This window comes from Sphaerodactylus townsendi, linkage group LG06, assembly GCF_021028975.2.
Source record: "Sphaerodactylus townsendi isolate TG3544 linkage group LG06, MPM_Stown_v2.3, whole genome shotgun sequence".
NCBI lineage: Eukaryota > Metazoa > Chordata > Lepidosauria > Squamata > Sphaerodactylidae > Sphaerodactylus > Sphaerodactylus townsendi.
The window spans coordinates 89470486-89493032 of NC_059430.1; positions in this window are offsets into that span (position 1 = coordinate 89470486).

The following is a 22547-nucleotide window of genomic DNA, read 5'->3' on the forward strand; positions in this document are numbered from 1 at the left end:
GGACTACATTTCCCATCATCCCCTGCCAGCATCATGCTGGCAGGGGATGATAGGAGCTGTAGTCCATAACATCTGGAGGGCAGCAAGTTTGACACCTATGTTTTCGAGCAATATACAGTCTCCTCTCCTCTTCCATTTGACCATAAAACAATCATTGAGATATATTAGGCTGTGAGATAACTCATGATCAGCTAGAGCAGGGGTAGGGAACCTGCGGCTCTCCAGATGTTCAGGAACTACAATTCCCATCAGCCTCTGTCAGAATGGCCAATTGGCCATGCTGGTAGGGGCTGATGGGAATTGTAGTTCCTGAACATCTGGAGAGCCGCAGGTTCCCTACCCCTGAGCTAGAGGATGTGAACCAAGGTCTTCACAGGCCAAGACCAACACTATCTATCTACAACACCACATAAGCTGTCTTTACAATGCTTTTGAACTTCTGAGTGGTATTCCACTAGTCAATAGTCTTTTTTTATACCTCTAATAGATATCATCTGTTGAATGCCTGTACTCTTCTGTGCTGATTTAGCACATTTCAGTCCCATGACTACCCATTCACAGCCTCAGAGTCCCTCAATAATTTATAATGCAGATGGGAACTATGGAGGAATTTTTAAAAATCAGCTCAATCCACATACAGCCTTACCTCATGTAACACAAGCCCTTTAAAATTACATTGTGGAGGGAAAATGTACTGGACCCAGCCCCTGACTGTGCTAGCACAGGTCATGAGCAAGTGAAAGAAGGGTACACCTGTAAATTCCATCCCCATTATCAGAAATGTTTTTTTAAAAAAGCTAGGTTCCTAATAAAACTAAGTTTACCTGTGCATACCTTCTACATGTTCTACCCATGAGTCAGCAATCATGTATACATGTGGTATGTTGATTTCAGTGCATGTACTATCATCTGTAGAGGGCTACAGCATCTACTATGGTGGCTACTGATGCCTGTGTTTTCAATGTTTGAAGAGCTCAAATGATCATCACTGTTGACAATTTCCTAAGCACAGATGATTGCAGGCTTCAGATCTAAACATTCTGGAATGCTAAACCAAGGAGAGTAGCTTTTATCCATTTTCCTTCAGATTTGACTTCATGTTTCCAAGGACAGAGAGAAACCAATTAACAAATGCAATGAATACTTTAAAGTCTTTTTAATGCAATTGTCCTTGTGAAAGAAAAGGTAGGATCTAAGCAAACTCTGTCTTGATACTCTTCCTCACAAGAAGATGTAATATTGACATTTCATTGAGTCTCATGTATCAACTTCTGATTGCATGGTATATACCAGTCACCAAGATTTCTAACATGCTATGAAATCACTGTGCTTGGATGACATTATGACAATTTAACCTGTCCCCAAGCACCTGTTTCTGATTCTGGGGTAGTTTATTCCTGAGCTCTAAGAAGCTGTGTGAACTAAAAGCCATGTGGGTCAGGAGGTTTTAATGGGGAAGGGGTGAAATTGCTCTCTCCTTTCTCTTTCATCAGCAGGGTGTGACCATCAGTACCTTCTGCTAATGGAGTGCTGGATCCAAAGCAATGCATATAAATCAATCAACAAGAACATTATAGTATTAAGTAATTTGTACAACATACAACTCTAAACATAGTCTAACTTTAAATCACAGAAAAATAAACTTTAAACCACTTGACAATACAAATTAAATAGCAACAATGACTGTCCCAGGCCCACAGCCAGAAAATTTTCATGGGGGGAGGGAGCAAATGAATACAGTGATGGTCAGCCCATCATTCTTTATTTTCTTTATTATTTCTTTATTGTTTGGTTTGAACTTAGGACTCAAGGTATATACAAGACAATGCAATTTAATAGCAGGGGGGATCTGATGGCAATGCAACCGATCTAAAATTACAAAAATTAGAAAAGTGCACAAAAGTTTCAGACATCCTATGTTACCCCCCCCCCCACACACACACACATACACATACAGTTCCCACCCAGACTTGTTAAATTAAACACTTAAGCCCTGCTGATTGCTAATTCTGTTTTAGCTGATTGCATAGAGAATTCATATTTGGAAGATTTATGATAGGATTCACATCCTTTTAATCTCAGCTCTTTCCTTTTTTTACATAAAGAATTTACACTTGAAAGACTTGAAAGACTGGTGGGCTTTATACCAACCCTAGAACTGACTGAAGGAGCATGACAAATTATTGATGGGGCCCTGCACCTTTTTGACCCACCATAGGATAAGGGTCTGGTCTGCCTAAGCCTATCAGGATTCTCCATAACGATAGAATAAGAAAGCTGACCACTTGACATTGAATTTGTCAGACAGCAAATTCATGTATCATAAATGATAATCTTATCTCTTTTTTTACCCTACTCCAGCCATGCACTGCCATGAAAATACATCTCTGCACAGTTTCATCTCTTTAATGCAATCTTCTTTTGCATACCTTCAATTTGGTCAACTGAAATTTCTGCTATCTCAGAAACAAAGCACCAGATTCCTGAGCATGATAGGGAGCTGAAAATAGTCACTGTGAAAAATCTTGTCAATCTTCAGATGCAGTTTTGTCCAGCATGGCTATTAGTGATGTCAGAAACCAGACTGAAAGCTGATAAAGTTACCTATCTAACAAGAATACAGTGAAAGCAATTTCTTCTCGGTTTGATAGAAAATAGCCATGATAATACAAATACAAATTGCTTATATATTTACAGAAAGATCAGAAATATGACAATAATTTGAATTGCTAGCCTTGAGAAGGCATGCCATATAAGGTGCATGAGCCAGCTGAGGCAACCCCCTTGCTCCTGATTGGTCTGGCTAGCCCACTGTGGGCTCCCCAGTCCAGGCACCCCCCCACCACACCTTCCACTCCTGATCTGGCCTTGTGAACCCTGGCCAGTCCAGGCACCCACCCCACCTTGCTCCTGAAATGGCTTATTAAGTCACATGCACACACACACCCCACATGCCAATCTATGCTGACAAGCCTCTGCAGGCTTGCCAGCTGAGGTAGCCACTTTCCCACAGGGCTGGTCTGGGTTGACAAACTTGATGTGGGCTCACCAGCTAAGGCAACCACCTCCCCCAGTGCCAAACTGAGCTGGTGAGCCTGTTGCAGGCTCACCAGCTGTGACAGCCATCTTCCCAGTGCGAACCACCTTCCCCAGTGGTGTTCTGTTCAGGTAAGCCTGCTGCAGGTTCACCAGACCACCTTCCCAGGGCCAACCACCACCTCCATTGCTATTGGTTCTGGTTAGCCTGCTAGAAGATGACCAGTTGCAGCAGCCAACCCCGTCCCCCTCATGCTGACCACCTTCCCCAGTGTCATTCTGAGCTGGTGGGCCCAATGCAGGCTCACCAGCAGAGGAACTCCTACCAGTGCTGATTCAGGTTGGCAAGCCTGCTTGCGGGGGGGGGGGGGGGGGGGTGTCACCAGTCAAGGCAGCCCCTCTCTCCAGGACCTGGCCTGACCAAGTCACATTTATGTCACATGATTTTGGTGCATGTATAACTGTAATACTTTTTAAAAATTCAACCCAATTATGCTGTGACTCTAGAAATGTTGCCTAATGGTAGAAATAGTATGATGATGTAATAGTGCCAATTTCAATGTAAAAAAAACCCTATGGCAACACATTTGGAGGTTGAATGGCAGCAATTGCAATGGCCTGGCCCTATAAAAAGGAGCTACTGAACAGAGGAAAAGCTCCTGAGCTCATGTTGAATCTGCAGCAAATCTCATTTGAATTAGGTCAACCAACTATTGATCTCAGGTTTTATTATTCAAAGAATGCCTCATTTACTGTTAGTTATAAGTAAGGAAAAAAACAGCTAGCAAGAAAATTACAGAATATAAGTAAGGAAAAGAATAGCTGGCTAGAATAATATTTGAGCATATTTCTGGTACATATTATTTGCTTCCTATACAAATATGCCATTTCCTTAAAAAGATTCCAGGCAGATTTTCTTTTTACCCTTCTCCTTTTGTTCAGCAGAATTAGCTCTTTCCAAGCCAGCCCTTATTATCAGTTTTTATACAAACCTCATTGTTTATTAAATGTACTAAGGAAAGGCAATAAAAGTAATTATACCTTTTGGAGTTGTCACTTTTTATTAACCGTCAATTACAAAGGGAACAGGTGGCCTATAAAACATTGTAAGTGATTTTTTTCCTTTCAAAAACCACTTAGTTGACAATTTCCCCCAGTAAATGCTGCTTAAAGCATTTATTGAAGTGGAGAAAATGAAACTGTGGAAATTAAAGAAAACTGGTGCACTAATGGATAAACTAGTATGACCCAACTGATCCCCAGACTGTAGTTACTTTAATTCTTTCCTCCAGTTTTCTGCTAGTGTTTACTGGTCTTTTAACATCTGAGTACATGAAACTGCCTTGTTCCATGTGACCCAGCGGGTTTCTACATCCATTTCAGTAGATTTCCCCTGTTCCAGTCCTTTATTGTTCCTGAAAGTCACCCTATGCTCTAGTTCATCCAACATTCATTCCAGTTGAATTAGGAGATTTCTCCAATTGATTTTGGAATTAGAGCATGTACAACACCATTTGTCTGTTCTTTCAGTTCAATTGTATTTGTCTTGATTACCAGCATGGTGTGGTGGTTAAGAGTGGCAGACTCTAATCTTGAGAGCCCAGAGGCGTAACGAGGCAGCCCTGGGCAAACTGTAGCCCTGGGCAAAACCTGAGTTGGATGCCCCCCGCATCGGCGGCCACTCTACCATGACCAAAAATGTTTTGCACCAGGACATTGGTGTCTGCAGGGGACACATTTTTAGACATATTAGCACCAATATTTCAGACTGTCCTTATGCTACTCCCCAAGTTTGGTGAGGTTTGGTTCAAGGAGTCCAAAGTTATGGACTCCCAAAGGGGGCGCCCCATCCCCCATTGTTTCCAATGGGGGCTAATAGGAGATGGGGGCTACAGTTTTGAGGGTCCATAACTTTGCCCCCCCTGAACTAAACTGCACCAAACTTGGGGGGTGCCATCATCGCCAGATGATACTCTGAAATTTTGGTGCCGATGCATCCAAAAATGTACCCCCTGCAGGAACATCCTAGAAATTTGCCCAAGAATCTTTGTTCTGCATTGAGTTTTCTGCATTGCTGTCAATGGGGGTTGCAGGCTGTGGGGGGCACATTTCTGAAGGCACAGTCTCAAAACTTTCAGAGTCTCATCAGGAGACTTCCCTAATGATACCCCCCAAGTTTGGTGCAGTTTGGTTCAGGGGGCCCAAAGTTATGGACCCTCAAAACTGTAGCCCCCATCTCCTATTAGCTCCCATTGGAAACAATGGGGGATAGGGGTACCCCCTTTGGGAGTCCATAACTTTGGACTCCCTGAACCAAACCTCACCAAACTTAGGGGGTAGCATAAGGACAGTCTTCTGATGATACGCTGAAATTCTGGTGCCGCTAGCCTAAAAACTGCACCCCCTGCAGGCCAAAAATAGAAAACCACTAAAATACCCAAAAACGAACCCAGCATTTTGATGCCCCCCACAAGGTGATGCCCTGGGCAGCTGCCCACCTTGCCCAATGGGCATTACACCAGTGTGAGAGCCAGGTTTGATTCTTTACTTCTCCACATGAGTGGTGGACTAATCTGGAGAACCAGGTGTGATTCCCTACTCCTCCACATGAAGCCTTCTGGTGACCTTGGACTAGTCACTGTTCTTTCAGAATTCTCTCAGCCCCATTTACCTCACAAGTCACTTGAATGTTTTTTTAAACCCATGGGCATCTGCATATCTGTACTGCAGAAGGGAGAATAATGCAAAAGTACTGAAGGAGCTGTAGCATACTCTGAACAAAATCTGAAATGAAAAATAGAACAATAAAGAGTTCCTAATGGGTTGGGTCAACTTTGGAAACATGACCAATTCAAAACTCTAAACCAAGATGAAGGGATCACAGAGGCAGCCAATTGGAGGAGAAAGTAAAGAGTAAGGAAAGTGATCTTTCAGGGGAGTGATCATTTGGGAAAGTCGGAGAGATTGACGGATGAGGATACAAGTGGGATTTCACCTTCATGTGCCCCCCCTTGCATATTTTCTATCTTTCTTACCTGAGGATTCTCTGTCCTTTATTACTGTACTTCAACTAAACTGTTCTTGGACACAAAGGAAATAAATGGCTTTCACTAAATAAATATATGTCCTGCCCACAATAATAATAATATCTTCTATAATAAACAAATATATGTAACTTGATATTTCCTCACAAGTACATCCATTAGTTTAAAAGAAAAATATGATGGAGAACTGACAATATTTGAAGAGCATCATGAGTTGTTCATCTTTTGCTCTCCAATTTTTCAGGTTGAGTAAGGAAAAACCAAGTATGAGTGTTGTGAGACCAGGGGTTCTAAAGGCCACTTAAGAAGATGTAGTGTTCTGTGAAGCTCAGATTGAGTGATCTCTATCCTAAACTTCTCCTGACAGATGGTATCCAAGTAGCCTTCTAAATGCAGGTCTTATATATAAGACATGAGGCGAACAGGATAAAAAATCCAGTTACTTCTATTCAACCACCAATGACAGGAGAAATAAAGAGGTTTCATAATGAGGCTTCAGACAATTTACAGGTAAAACATTGCTTTTCTTAGACTCATTAAGTTAGAATATTTTTGATGTTAACCCTTGAGTGCACATAATCAAGCTTGTTCTACTGAGGTGAATACTGGCCTTAAACCTCAGGATTATTTCAGTGTACATGTGAGTGCCTTTCAGAAACCACCCATTCACCAGTTTCCCCGACACAACTATTGTCTCTTTCTTTTGCATTTATTCTGGTAGAGTACTTTATCATTAAAGACACTCTGAGACTCCAGTGTCTCCTGAGTAAGGATTAGCAGCCTACCCTTCTGTAAACCCTAAACTTATCTCCAAATGTTCACTGGTTTACCCTTCCTACACACAAGGCAGACTCTGGGACCTAGATAATCTCCCCTAACAGGTTCTCTCCCAACTAACACTCTGAAGATGCAAACCATTTCTCATCTTCGCTAGCAGTGTAACAACTTTTTCTCTCTCCCTCTTCCCACCACCAACCGGGGTTCTTCAGACATCCATTGGCCCTGCTCTAACAGGCATAAATGGGATTGGTGAATGACAGAAAGGGGGAAGACCTCTGCCCATCAATCACAGATGTCACCACTGATCTAGCATGTATACAGATTCACACAAACACAAGCGTGTCCACACACATATCACCTAGTCCTCAAAGAAGCATTGAATTTATTCTGAACCTGTTTGTTGATATAATTGATGAATGCAGAGATAAGTCATGGAGTCATGAAAGGAAAAGGAATTGTCTTCATTTTATATATAAAAGTTGATTTCTGTCTAGCTCAAATCTTTAGAAAGCATTTCCTCTCTACTTGATCCTGACTATAAATCAGCTGACACTAGTGTTATTAGGGTGAAAACTTCTTAATTAAAAGCATATTGATTTAGTATTATTTGCAGAAAGTTCTCAGCTGTCCTTCAACTACAGTGACATCTGGGCATCCATTTTGATTATTTCAGGCTAAATTTCATCACTATTGTTCTGAGTCAGCAAATGAATGCACACTTACTTTTTTCCCACCTTTTTGATTACCTTTGCACAGTCCAATGTTTCTAATAACTGCATTCTAATAAATGCTCATATTCTATATTCCTAGGACCAGTGTATTTTATTCATATATAAATCTTATCTTCAGGGAAGGACTGGCCAATTTGTGTGCCTGAGTTGCACTGTTTACAAGTTTGATTAACCATATACAACCAAAAGGCACCATTCTAATTTCACTGAAGAATAAGTTTGTCTATGTGGTGTAGGAGGTTAAGAGCTCGTGTATCTAATCTGGAGGAACCAGGTTTGATTCTCCGCTCTGCTGCTTGAGCTGTGGAGGCTTATCTGGGGAATTCAGATTAGCCTGTACACTCCCACACATGCCAGCTGGGTGACCTTGGGCTAGTCACAGCTTCTCGGAGCTCTCTCAGCCCCACCTACCTCACAGGGTGTTTGTTGTGAGGGGGGAAGGGCAAGGAAATTGTAAGCCCCTTTGAGTCTCCTACAGGAGAGAAAGGGGGGATATAAATCCAAACTCTTCTTCTTCTATGTGCATTATTCTGATCAGATTTTCATTGAATATGTTGAGATTGTGCACTGGGTAACAGGCACAGTCTTACTTCCTTCTATGTCAATTCAGTATACACACAAACAGTTTCTCAGCAGAGGCCAAGGGAGAACAGAGACACTTGAAATGAAATAGGCAGGGAAGAGGGCCTTGCAAGGTCCTTGCCCTGGAGGCCTTGCAAACAGCAGTTAGATTGGCCAGCCAGCCAGGAAGGAAGTCAGCAGTCATGCTGGGAAGGTTTCCAGCATAGAAAAAGTTCACCCAGCCTAGAAGAAGGGCCAGGCAGCCAGAAGCCACTTGCCACATTCCCTACCTGGCCAAATGCTGCACAGGCCACCCACCCATGCTGAGAAAAGCATCCTCCCCTTGTCTTCCCCCTTTCTGTGGGCCTGCAAATGAGGGTCCAGGAAGTCTGGGGCCCCAGGACTTTGATTTCACAGGAGAATACATTTCTGATTCTGATCAGATTTTCATTGAATATATTGAGATTGCAGACTGGGTACCACACACAGTCCTGCTTCCTTCCACGTCAGTTCAGTACATTCAAAATCAGTTTTTCGGCAGGGTATATGAACACACACACATTTTAGGAAAATAAAATTATGCTCAACTTAATCAACCTTCAGTATTTCAGCATATGACACTTGGAAATGGTTAAGAAGATGGATTACTTAATGTTCTATGGTAGTCCTATAAAATCAAGGGCAAAATATCCTCTTCAGCACTCTGTAAAAGTCTAGACAATTTTAAGAAGAATCTTGACAACATGGCAGCTGCCAAGACTCTTAGCTCCAGGGACTGCTAAAAAGTGCTGATGTCTAATGACTGATCTGAAAACACATTCCAGTGTTGTTAGGGTGTACTCCTTTAAAGGACTGTATCCTGACCATGATGAAATGAAAGCTACATACTTAATTATGGTGGAAGCATTCACCATATACTACAGTGTCATCAAAACATAATATATATTAGTTCATGAAGCTTATGGGACCATTAGACTAAATCCACCACATCCTTATGGTATAACTATGGTAGATCCTTTACTGCTTGTTTCACAGATGGTGACTGTCATTATATTTGCAGATAAGCATAGGTACCAGTACAGCTGAGAGTATCTGACAGTTATTACTGTCTTTGCACACTGTGCATCATATCCTAATGTGGTACCTCTCATACTTTTTAAAGCCAAGGTCAGCAAAAGAGTTCCTTTGATGTAGTTCTTCACACAATTGTTAGATGAAACTGAGCGGGGGGTGTACATCTGTAAAGAGTAAGAGGGTTCACTTGGTCACACTCAGAACATGTCTAATATACAGTTTGGCAATATATTCTACAGTTTGTATATGAAATTCCCATGACAGATTGGTTTTAGCAGAGCGCCTTCACTGACAGTTAACAGATAACATTCTTCAGCAGGCATGTTAAAATTCAATATTTACTATATGTGTTTTCAATCCACATTTGGAGTACAATTAGGCTACAATCGGTTTCCTATTAGAAGAGTTCTATAAAAGCTATCTTATAAATTTATCTTTGACACTGAAATCTCAGGGCCTTTATGAAGACAATCAATTGCTTGAAGTTAAAGTTTTCTTATTTGGCCCTTGAAGTGGTCAAACTGGAGGCACAGAAGTTAATAAACACATATTTACTATACATGGCACATTCCTGTGAATACTGAATAGTCAATGAGAATAAGATTAACCCTGAACCACCAAGCACTGACTTGGGGTACCAACTTCAAGGGTGAGTCTAGACTTTTCCCAGAGTTACAGCCAAGTTTCTCTGGAGCAAATGATTGATTTGAAGCGGGGGAATCTATGCAGTTATACCCTTTGAGTTTCCTCCTCTCCTTAGAGAGGATCCCATTCCTGTTGAGCTCCTTTTTCCATCCCCAGAGTCTGCCCTCCATAGCCACTGCTCCCAAATATGCAGGAATTTTCCAGTCTGGCTGCAGGCTTGAACCCTACAAACATAACACCTAAAGCTGGTCTCTGGAAAAGAACATTAAGTAATGGAGTACTGGCGTTCTCCCTAGCTGGGGCAAGGCCCTGGGGGAGGCGCCCCGGCTATCACCGGGCCCCACAGCTGCTGGCCCCATCTGGCCCTGCTGCCCCCTCAACGAGGATGTGAGAGTCAGCAACGACCAGGGTGCCTCCCTTGGGACCTTGCCACAGTCTGGGAGAACACCAGATGGCCTCAGCCTGGCCCCAAGGGGTGCTTGGTGGTGGGCCAGTGACAGACTCCGAGCAGGCCTGAGGCAGGCTCCTGGCCCAGCCAGGAGAAAATGGCACCCAGGGCTTGGCCTACTCCAGCGCCGCCCCCACACCTACTGCAGTCCCAGGGGTGGTAAGTGGCATGCAGGGAGGTGTTAGAGCAGGCCAGGTCTCAGGCGCCATTTTTTCCCAGTACCCCTCTGAGTTGAAGACTGTGCTCTCCACTAAAATCAGAGAACTTAGATCAATGTCTTTCTCCTAGTTAATCAGTGGAATCTACTGAGTGAAATGAAGAGAGGGAAAGGAGAACTCGCTCTCCCTGCCTATGTCCTCTTTGTTGGGGGTGGAAAGATTCCACCCACCACACCTGAAGAGTTGGGAACAAGAGACAAAACTCATTCATGTACCAGTATTGCCATTTATCTCTGCGCTCTGCAAGTGAGAATTTTAATTGCTCATGAAGCAGAGGTGCTTTCTCTTAAGTGCCAGAAATTCGGCAAGAAGGATCTCTAGAATGAGCGGTGCAATCTCCAGATATTTTATCTCTATTGAATGAAGAAAAAAAGTTACAGCAAATATGAATTTCCCAATTAAAACTATTGCCTTGCACACATTCCTAGTAAATGATATGATCATCTGATGAAAGTTAAGCTGCTTCACACGAAAACAAAATTACTACTTTGCAGAAAAGGAATTGCCAATAATCTTTTTCTGTCTCATCATCAAACAACATATAAATATGCATGAGCTACCGGTAACTGCCCAAATGTCAGACATTTTTCATATGTGAACAAGGGTATGGTTGATAGTATTTCCATCCTTCAATATCTGACACACTTAAATAACTGGCACATTCAAATAACAGGCAGAGTTTTGCTGTCTCTCCTGTTTGTATCCAGCACATGATTACCTCTCTATCTCAGAATAAAACTTGGAAAATTATAGCTACTAATAATAAATTATGGCCAAAGTAAGCACAGGAACAGCATATATAAAGAATAACATATTTCAAAAACTAATGCATCCTCTGAAGGTGGTTAGTGGAGGACAAAATGGCCTCCAGAGAATGGGAGAGGCTTCGGGCATAAAAAAGAATGAGGTCAAACAAATGAAAAGAAAATATTTGGAAAGCAAAAGTCAAACTTTTGATATACAGATATTTGGATGAATATCTATAGCAGGGGTAGGGAACCTGCGGCTCTCCAGATGTTCAGGAACTACAATTCCCATCAGCCCCTACCAGCATGGCCAATTGGCCATGCTGACAGAGGCTGATGGGAATTGTAGTTCCTGAACATCTGGAGAGCCGCAGGTTCCCTACCCCTGATCTATAGTTTCATATACTTAATTCAAACCTGGACTGAGTAAGAAGAACACAGTTTGAATGGCAAGCTTGCTGTGGTGGCACATTCACATCGTTTTGTGTTGAAACTCCAAAACCATTCATAAAATAAGATCAATATTTTCATTAGACTCCCCTGTTGAATAAACCCCCTCTATTCCTTTTTGAGTCTATGGAGCATTGAGAATTCTGACAAAGGATAGTGGGTGCAACCACAAAATGGTTGCTATGGAAAGTGGAGCCAATCACAAAATGGTGACAGGTTGCACTGTTTTCCTTTTTCCAGTTCACATGAATGCTGTGCAGGCAGCAATTGGAGTGCATGGAAACAATTCAGGTTCGTTTTGTGACTTCTCTTATTAAACAAAAAGAGATGCTTCTCTTTTCAGACAAAAATTTCCTGCAACACATGAGTAGCTGCAAAGGCATACAGAAATGAACCCTCACAGCCATGCCAATCATCCCACAATCCGATCGGCTGCACCTATGTAGCTGTGCATGTGCAATGCCAAATAAGTTTTAAAAGAAAAAGGGGACCCCCCCCCCCTGCACTGGCAGAGCAGTAATGACCCCGTTACTGTCAACCAGTCATACTCTCACTGCCATGGGGAGAAAACGTGCTTGTGGGGTGCTCAGAGAATCTGCTCACAACTTGCTGCATGACCTGCACAGAGTGGCAGGCGGGCAGATTCTCCCTGACAGTGGACATCACAGAACTTACAGTGAACGGGTGGAAGGGAGAAAAATAATGCATCTCCTGCCTGGTCATTCATGTAGGAACAGCTCCAACCCAGGATTTTGCAAAAGAATAACTGGTTAGTGATTTTCAAAAATCCCAAATTGAGGAAAATAAAATGGGGCAAACTCATTTTGGGGATGCTCCCCCAATGGTTTGTATTGCACCCTACTTCCGTTATATTTGCCCTGTGTGAAATCCACCACAGAGGCACATGCATACAGAAGAAGCCCAAATGCAGCTGTTAAGAAGTGTATTTTTAATGCACTGGTAAAGCTAAGAGAAAGCATAAAACAAATATCATGGTGACAGCTTGTGCGGCAACAATATTATTATAATCTGAAACCCTGCTGGTCATATCCTCTTTTCAAAAACTCTTGGTGGATGCCAGAAACGGGGTCAGCAGGTGGCATGGCACCCACAAGAATTACATTGGGGCGCCCTGCTCTATTCCCTTAAGAAAACAGATACATTTTCTAGCATGTTAGATTTATAATACATCTTATCATCTGCACTAAAGAATTTTCAGTGCAAAGCCTAGAAAACTCTTAACTGATGTCTACAGTCATAAATGCATTTTAGATTTTTTGTCTTTTCACCAAATATGTTAATGTTAATATCATAAAGTTGTAGATTTTTTAAAGTACACATGATCTTCATTACAACATCATGCATAATTTTTTTATTTAGAGGCATGATTTATCTTTTTTGTTTACTTCGTTTTTTAAAAAAATCAAGGCTTATATCTGCATAGCCACACAGATGCAGGTGGTCGTATTGTGGTATCATGAGACATCAGCATGGCTGTAGGGGTTCATTTGTGCATTCCTGCATAGCTACACATCGGTAAATAAAAAAATAGATGCACCTCCATGCGAAGGCGTGACAGCAGTCTGCATTGTTTCCATGGGCTGCAATCACTGCCTGCACGGATGCATGTGAATGCGAAAACAGGAAAATGGGTTACCTTATCTCAACTGCAACCTGCTACATATTTGCTGTGCTGAATGGGCCTCTGTTATGCTGGATGGGCTACTACCACCCATTGTGAAGAAGAAAGGCAATGCCTTGAAGTTTCTGGCAACCCCTTACTCATATAATTTCAGTTTTGAAGACCTACAAGGCTGAGGCAAAATCAATTCCATACCAATTCAGATTGGCATGCTACTTAATCCTTTGCACTCTGTGATTGCCCTTCACACCAAAGTTCAAGTCTTCTCCAGTTTAAAAGGGCACAGCACTTACTGGTTCTCTGCAAAGGAAACCATTACAGCTGTCTAATCCTGTGCCAGAAGACAAACAGTTCCACATGACTGTAAACAGCTCTCAGCATGATTTGGCAACAGAGAATAAATAGGATAGGAGCAGAGAGAGTGAAAAGGGGGCATGCTGTTGAACTATGAGTGATGTCAATTCCTTGCATAGTCAAAAAGAAATCCTACATCAAATTACTTTAGACAGGAGAATGTGATTCAGCTATGTATAAATCCTGCTTTTTTACCTTTTTTCCTGACAGGAAAGAGAACATTAGCATTCTCTAAATGCATCCAAGAGGCATGTAATTCTTCATTCTTTATTTTCGAAACTTTTCAATCTGAGAACATATATACATACCCCTGCCCCTTAGGTCTAGAGTACGTGAAGATGACATTTCTTTGGGGAATTCTTCTCCCTTCTAGTTTATTTCTTTCTTTTTCTGCCTCACTTCCTATTAACTTTTTTTCAACTAAAATAGCTTCTCTTGTTCTACTGATGGACATCTATGTCTAAGAAGTAGTCAGGTCACTCATTACTACACATGGTTTCAGACTCCTCATTTTATTACCCAGAAAGCATTGCCTTTACTAGAGATCACTTGTCTCCACTTGTCCTACTTGTTGTTTCCCAGGCACAAAGCATGTCTTGCCACGTATTTCTAATATTTAGCTCCAATGATGATCACAGAGACCACGAATCTTGAAAAAAAAGACTTTCAGCAATAGGTATCTCCATTAAACAATAAATCATAAAATATAGCAAGTACCTTCAGGGTACTTGATAAATATCCCCACAAATTAGATATATTTTTTTCTAAGACAAAATTCAATTAATGCAGTACCAGCTTAATTAAATTGATACAAGCATATTTCCTGCAAAATGCAAGTGATGTGTTGAACATTAGTAGAATGAATCAAAATTATGTTAATGAGTGAGAAATTTCTTCAGCTGTCAAGACAATGATCCTTTTGCACAGACACTTTAAAACATTTTCAGGCAGAAAATAAAATGTTTCCTCTGAGGAGTTCCTCAATGTTTTAGCCCAAAGCATTTTTTTGCCAGCCCGAAAATGTTTTACATGCATCCTGGATTTTAGTGTTTCTTTTGCTGAAAGTGTTTGTAAAACATTTTGACTTGCTGTGAAATCTCTTTAAGACATTTTCCATTCCTCTCTGCAGCCTTCCTCCTCACCACCTTTGTCTGAGGTTGCTCCATCATGCCTGTTTATTTTCATCAGTCATTTTATTTTATTTTGGGGGTTAAATCTTGAAAGTATTGCAACTAACACTTGTGATAAAACATGTGTCATAAATAAATCGATAATGAAATACCAAGAATAATGTATCACAAAAATTACTAATTTAGGTGAAGTGAGTATGTTTTGAGGGAGTTTCTAACTTCAAAGGATAAAGATGTTTAATCGGTCATTGGCTGTAAGTTGTAGTCCAGATTTTTAGATCTACTTTTTTATTCTGCCTTTCCTCTTAGGAGCTTAGACAGTGTTTATAGCTTTTCCTCTCCGATTTATCTTTGCTAGATAGAGGGATGGTGTAACTTGCACACCATCACCCATTTAACTTTATGACAGAGTGGGAATTTGAACAGGTTTCCCCAAGCTCAGCCTCAACAGTTCACTATCACTCATCCTTATAACTGTATTGATTTCAGCTCTGGTTCTAAATATATCTCATTTCAGCTTTGGTTCTAAGCATGGTTACCACTTTTACAAGAAAGTTATATACATCCGGTTGTCTTGCCTAGAATCTGTGTCTTATTCATATTGCTTTAAGTGCAGAAGATCTAAGATTTACAAGTATTGGATGGTCAAGCAATCATGAACACTTACAGATATTCTGGGATGGATAATCTATTGACATTGCATCATCAAGTCCAGAGCTATAGCATTCAGTTTATATAAGGGTCTGATGTTACTCAATTAATCAAACAAAACGTTACTATTCAAGATGCTGAAATGCAATTTTTATTCTTCTCTGAAGTCATATATCCTCATTCTGCATTTCCAGGAATCTCAGGTATATTAGCTGGCCTAATTAAAACACAAGCCAACAAATGAAATCACTCTGACTTCCCAACAGTGTGTCCATAAATCTGTTTTTAAAAGAGTCCCATATGATTTATTTCATCAGTGATCAACCGAGACAACTATTCAAGGCTGACATTTATTCTCCCAGTTGAAGTCATCTAGAAAGCTGACATAAGATTAAAAAGTATTTGGGTTGACAAATAATTGAGCCTGATCCAGCCACAATTAACACCCTGATGTCCCATTGATTTAGAAGTGCTCAGTTTTTCCCCACTAAAACCTTAAGTACATTAAATAGTTGGCTGGATTGTACATTTTAGATTTGTTTTTGTTTTGTTTTAAATAACAAAAGTATATTTCAAATGAGGTCTAAACTCTGAAGACTAATTTAGTTTAAACCTACCATTAACATAACCTTGCAAATCATTCACCATCCTTATAACACTTAAACCTCATTAAAAAGTTGCACTGCATCCAAGAAATCTTATCTTCCTGTTCAGAGGACATGAAGTTCACTATTGTCATTTGCAACATATATTTGGCCCCACAATAGACTGTGAACAACAAACATTCTCATCTATAAACTACTTAAAAGTTACCTTGGACTAAATGCCTGTTTGGTCCTTAAAATCAACAGAGAAGCACATTTCAAAGCCAAATACCACATAAGTAAATAGAGATCATCTCAACAATTGTAACTTGTGCCCAAGGCTAGAGATTTATGGAAGAATTATAATTTCAATAATGTGCAATAATTCTGGATATATAGCTGCATTAATCTGTAGGTGTAAAATGAAGCAGAAGTCTTTTTAAAATAGTTTTAATTATTTTCTTAAATATAATTCAAGAACAAAAAAGAAAATATAGAAAAACTAAAAAAAGAAGTACAACTACCCTAACTATATATATAACTCTAATATAACTCTCTATATATAACTCTAACACATCGGATCTTAATATTACAGCACAGTTCCGAGAGAACATTACATATTTTTAAAATTCATTACCATCTAACATTTAATTCCTAAACAGCAGTAAGTATCTAGTAAGCAGTTATTTATATCTTAGTCAATAACAAATTAATATTCTTACTTTGTTATCATTCTTGCATAATTGATTCAGCCTCAAATAAGAAATACACTTCCCATTTCTTATCAAACTCTTGTTTTAACTGTCTGTTTACAAGATTTGTTAATTTGGCCATATTCTCTAACTTTGGCTATTTCCGCACGGGCGGAATATGGCTGCCTGACCGGCGCGAAGCCGACGTTTCCAGAGTGCACTGGGAAGCGCACTTTTCCGGAAGTGCCGGCTTGAAGCCGCTGCCGTGCGAACAGCAGCGGCTTCAAGGCGCCTCCCCCCACTCCCTCCCTGCACTTACCTTGTCCCCGGGGCTCCGGCGCATCGCCGAGGCCTGGGGACACGCCCCCCTGCCCTGCGATGCTGGAGCAGGCGCGTAGGGCCGGGGGGCGTGTCCTCAGGCCTCGGTGACGTGCCAGAGGCTCGGGGACATGCCGGGTCGGTCAGGCGACAGCGCTCTGCGGCGCCGTAATCCTGGCTCTTTCTCACCATGCAGCGTCATCGGGTCGGCGTTGAGTACGCCGAGCCGGCCGCTTCCGCCTCCGTGTGGAAACGGCCTCAATCTTCCCAGAGTTCTGTGTTAAGATCTCTTTCAGTTTCAACAGGATTCAACTATTACCCTTGCAGCTGTTAATAAGTCCCAACATAGTTCACTAAGCTTCTTTGGAAGATTTTCAGGCAAAATGCCTAATAACATAGTTTTACCAGTAAAAGGAAATTTTACTTTAAGTATTTTTTGCATTTTCATATGTACTTCAATCCAATACTTCTTGATTTTTTTTACAAGTCCGCCACATGTGAAAGAAAGATCCAACTTGTTCTTGACATCTCCAACAAAAACCATCACTATGTTTACTCATCTTCTTAATAACTTCAGGAGTTATATACCATCCATAGAATAATTTATACCAATTCTATTTTCACATTTGGCACACAGCACGTTTAATACTTTTGGACCATAATGTTTTCCATTGTTGAAAAGTTATCTCTTCTTTGAAGTTTTGCATTCATTTCACCATGCAGACCTTTACCTGTTCTGTTTCTGTTTCATATTTAAGCAAGATCTTATATACTCTTCCTATCAGATGTTGTTTCTGCAAAGTAATCTCTTTTTCAAAATTTGACATATTATGTAATATTCCTGTAGTTTTAATTCTCTTGAGTCTAGACACCAACTGAAAATATATCAACCGTTGTATTCTCTTGCCCTCCTCCTTTATCTCTTGCTGTTTCATGTTTTCACTATTTTCTGCCAGCAATGTGGAATCATCTGCATAGTTCAGATTGTTAATGTTGCTTCCACCTATTTTCACTCCACCTTTACCTAAATCTAAACCAGCTTTCCTTATGTGATGTTCTGTAAACAGACTGAATAGACAGTGAGATTAAAATACATACTTTTTTGACACCTTTGTCAACAGAAAACCATTCTGTTTTTCAGCATTCTGTATGGAGTACAGACTGCACATCAAAATAATAGTATGTTGTGGCATACACATTCAGTGGTGTACCGTTACCCAGCCCCTGCCCTGGCCAAACTCCCCCCACCCTGCCTCCCACTGAACTCCCACTGCCATTTCCCCCACCCCAGGATGCAAAAAGACCCCTTTTCCTTCAGTTGAGGCTGGTGCTGTGGAAAAGAAGCATCCATGGGGCCCTTGCAGGGCCCAAGACACCAGCAGCAGTTTTCACACATGTTCTGCAAAGAACCCTGAGCGGGCAAGCCAGACATTCCCTGAAGAAGCCATGTGGGTGTTGCAGAAGGCCTGGGAAGACTCTCCTTCCTGCATCAGGGTCTCCCCAACTCTCCTGCCAAAGCCTGGTCTGAGGGCTGCCGAGTTCTGTCTCCCCAGCCCACCTGCTGGAAGCAAGAGCTGCCTGCATTTCTGCCCACAGAGGTTTGTTGTTTGGGGTTGTTTTTTTTTTTTTTTGCAGCCCAGGGCAGTGGCATGGAGGCAGGATGGTGATGGTGGGAGTTTGGCAGGGGGTGGGGCAGGAAGTTCATCTGAGAGCTCAGGACAGGGGGAGAGGAAAAAGGGGGCCAAAATGTGTCCCTCACTTGACCCATGCGAATGTTGCCTGGATCAAATGACCCCCTCCCCCCATAAATGACCCCCTCCCCCCACTGCACACATTTCCTCTCAAATACACATAGTCAAAGGTTTTGCTTTAATTTATGAAACTCAAGCTGATTTCCTTCTGAAAGTCTCTCATGTTCCAGTAGTCAATGTAAATTTGCAATATGATTCTAATGTCTCTTCCTTTTCTGAATCCAGTTTGAACAGTTGGCATTCCTCATTCCATATATTGTAATAGCATTTGTTGTAAGCTTTTGAACATCACATGAACTGGTGTGAGAAGTTAATGCAATTGTCCAATAGTTGCTGCAATCTTTGATGTCTCTTTTTGGGTATTGAATGTAAATTGGGTAGTCCCAGTTTGTGGGCCATTGTCTTCATTTTCCAAATTTGTTGGCATATTCTTGTTAAGATGTTGATGAGCTCAGTTTCTATGGATTGGAAAAGTTCTATTGTTATCCAACGTGCTCCTGGTGATTTGTTTCTCCCAAGTGCTCTCTCCCAATTCACTATCTCTATTACTCAAAAACAACTATTATTATTCTAGAAAGCAAATAATTGTCATGTCATTTGTCAATAGTAATGATGTGCATACTAAAGAACAATAGCATCCTTATTAGCATTTATACTGAAACTTAATGTGTGCAAAGCAATTGGTATACGTTGTCTTTGCAATCTGTAAAGCAACAAGAAGCTGGTAAAATAAACCCAAGATTATCAGTCCTCTTGGAGATCAGAGGGAAGATATAAGTTCAGCTCACAAGCTTCTGTTCAGCTTACAAACTCCTCACCAAGCATGAGCAGGGAGCTGATTTTTTAGTGGGCTTTGGCTATTCATAATTAGCACAAGTCTCTTTGTTGGTTTACTTTTTACATGTAGTACAATGCAGACAGCAGTGCTTCATGCAAGCACATTCTTAGATAACCCAATGGTAGTCCTAGTTACTCACTTTCTCCCCACAGATTTTTAGGCACAACTCACCAACTAACAGTATAACCAAATAATATATGTAAATTCACTGGTCAATCAGTGATCATAAATTAAAAATGCATTTTTAAAAAGTCTTGCTGTTAGGTGTTTGTTTTAAGTATGTGTAATTACTGAGGTTATTTTTGCATGTACGTTTTTACTACCCCCCCCCCCCCGTTTCATTTAATTTCCATCCATGTCCCTGGAGCGTTGATCTACATACTATACAAATTCAAAAGCAGCTTGGGAGTCAGAAACTTTCCAAAGCCACTGTGAAGCAGAGCAGAGAAGATGTGCAGTTTCTAAATGCTGGCAAAACATGATTTTTCTTGTTGCTTCACTTTTTCCCATGAAGCAAAACAGCTAAACAGGAAGCATAATCCTTTATTTGGGGCTTGTTGCTCTTTCCAGCATTCTCCAGCTCACCCAACAGCAGTTGTTCCTGCTCTTCTGGCCACCATTTCTAAATGATCAGAAGGGATTTTAAAAAATGCTGCAGGTCTAATGTAGCAAAGGACTGGTTTATTGAGCTATCAGACAACAGGGAAAAATGTGGGGGGAAGCCTTCCCAAATGGGCTCTTTGGGCCACCATCTAGCCCTCTATAGTATGAAAGGAGCTACCAGAGCCCTGTACATGGCATTTGTTGATCTGGCCATGGCTTTTGATTCAATTGGCAGGAATAGACTTTGGATGAAATTAATGAAATTGAATGTTGTTAAATGCCTTCTATTCCTTCTGCATGAATTACATTCAGACATACACTCAGACACGTATGCCTATATTAGAGGAGAGTTTGTCGTGGACATAGTCATAAAACTTTTTGTAAGCAAAGTCATCTGTCATCTATTATATTGCATTGAAGTCTTGGGGATAGAAAGAGCAAACACTCTAAAGTCTGGAACCCATCCAAAACTTCATGGCAAGGTAGAAATTTTAATCCAGGTCTGCCAGATGCTAGCCTAACACTATAAACCATGAAAAGTAGATCCTGAATCATGCTGAAAAAAATAGTTATGATTTGGGCTGCTTTAGACCCACTGCTAATGCTTCTGTCTCCCAGTTCCACAAGGACATCAGAGGCAGCAGAATTTTTTAAGATTAAAGTTTAATAGACTTGAAAAACTTCAAACTTGAAAAAGACAATATTGGAATTTGGCTTTTTCAAAAAAAAAGGGACTATTAAACCTGAATCCAAAAACTAACAACAACAAAAGGTGTGCATCCTTAGCACTAGGACAACTGCAGTTTCACAAGCCTGAGATTTGCATTTTATGGACAAACTAATAGGTATAACTCTAGTGCTGCTTTCCACAACTGCCTGTATTAGCAATCTGAGCCAGCCCTTCATAAACAAGGAATGTGAGGATATATAGAAAATTATTTTTACTGAATTTTATTTAAGAATTTTGTAGCTTTAGTGAAAATGGCACCAGTATATGACTGTGTTTACTCAACAGGCCACAACTGAACATGTTCATGGGCCCATTAGATCAACAAGACTTTTACAAAGGTATCATGTTCCGGATTGCAACCTAAAGTTGTGCAAACTTATTTGAAAGCAGTCTCCATGGAATTACTTCTAAATGAGTGTGTTCAGGACCAAAGTGTAGATTTTTCAACACAGCACTGGAAATTGTGGCAGGCTAAACTGAAACAAAGGAATACCCAATTAACATCTACTTTCCTGCCAAATCTGAAGAATTTTGACAGGCAGGATCCACAAATGTTGGCTTGCTTTCAAACCTAGCAAAAAGGGAAGGAAGCTTTCCTTGGAGAACATGTCAAGTTCACACTTTTTTGTTTAAAAAAATAGGTTAGAATTTAACTTCTATTGAAAAAAAAAAGTTAGTCCCAAAGTTCTGGTTGGCACATGTGCTAGCCTAGGAAATATATACTGAAATTCTGAACTGCCATCTTTATGGAAATCAAATGAATGGGGCCAGGGAGAACTGTGCCTGGGACGCATTCACTCCCTGTTCCCTTGCTGTGCCACTACCCAGCCCCACCCCGGCACACCACCAGAATGCCCCAGCCACACCCCTGCACCGGAGCGCACCTGGGGCATTGCACCCTCCCATCCCATGGGCACTACGCCACTGCATGGGGCAACCTCTTTGAAACAGTCAATTCTCCTTTAGACATAAGAACATAAGAACATAAGAACAAGCCAGCTGGATCAGACCAAAGTCCATCTCTCTGCTACTCGCAGTGGCCCACCAGGTGCCTTTGGGAGCTCACATGTAGGATGTGAACGCAATGGCCTTCTGCGGCTGTTGCTCCCAATCACCTGGTCTGTTAAGGCATTTGCAATCTCAGATCAAGGAGGATCAAGATTGGTAGCCATAAATCGACTTCTCCTCCATAAATCTGTCAAGCCCCTTTTAAAGCTATCCAGGTTAGTGGCCATCACCACCTCCTGTGGCAGCATATTCCAAACACCAATCACACGTTGCATGAAGAAGTGTTTCCTTTTATTCTAATTCTTCCCCCTGGTTCTAGTATTGTGAGAAAGAGAGAAAAATTTCTCTCTCTGAACATGTTATACACCATGCATAATTTTGTAGACTTCAATCATATCCCCCCTCAGCGCCTCCTCTCCAAACTAAAGAGTCCCCAAGCGGCTGTAGCCTCTCCTCATCGCGACGGTGCTCCGGTCCCTCAATCATCCTTGTTGCCCTTCTCTGCACTTTTTC